This window comes from Octodon degus, unplaced genomic scaffold (genome assembly GCF_000260255.1).
Source record: "Octodon degus isolate 3935 unplaced genomic scaffold, OctDeg1.0 scaffold00077, whole genome shotgun sequence".
In the NCBI taxonomy this organism is placed as follows: Eukaryota; Metazoa; Chordata; class Mammalia; order Rodentia; family Octodontidae; genus Octodon; species Octodon degus.
Window position 1 is genome coordinate 10,666,124 of NW_004524653.1, and position 528 is coordinate 10,666,651.

A 528-nucleotide genomic window follows, 5' to 3' on the forward strand; every position below is an offset into this window, starting at 1 on the left:
CTATTCTCACTGTGAAATCTGCACCATTAAGGGTGACTGAATCTGCTTCCATGACTGCAGGATTCTGGTAGCAGCTGTACACTTCACTGACTTTTTCTCAGTGGTTTTCCGCTTCTAATATTTTTATGTTCTCTCAATAGTCATTAAGACTTTATACATCTACTGCTGTGCCTAACATTATAAGATACTATTTATTGTCAGGATGCTTATGGCATCTTCGGAGGAAGAAATTCATAGAGGAAATAATATAGATCATGTAACTGTGCCTGGTTTGTATGTATGAGACAGTTACATGATGATGGAATGAAAGTTGTGAGTTAATTTTCTAAGAAAAGTGCCAGTGTGGCCACACATGGTGACACATGTCTGTGATCCCAGCACTCCAGCATAGGCTGAGGTGGGAGGACTGTAGCGAGCTCAAGACTAGCCTGGGCTACAAAGCCGACTCTAGGCCAGCCTGAGCTGCATGGTGAGACCTTGTCTCAAAAAGACCAAGGAAGAAAGAAAGAAAGAAAGAAAGAAAGAAAG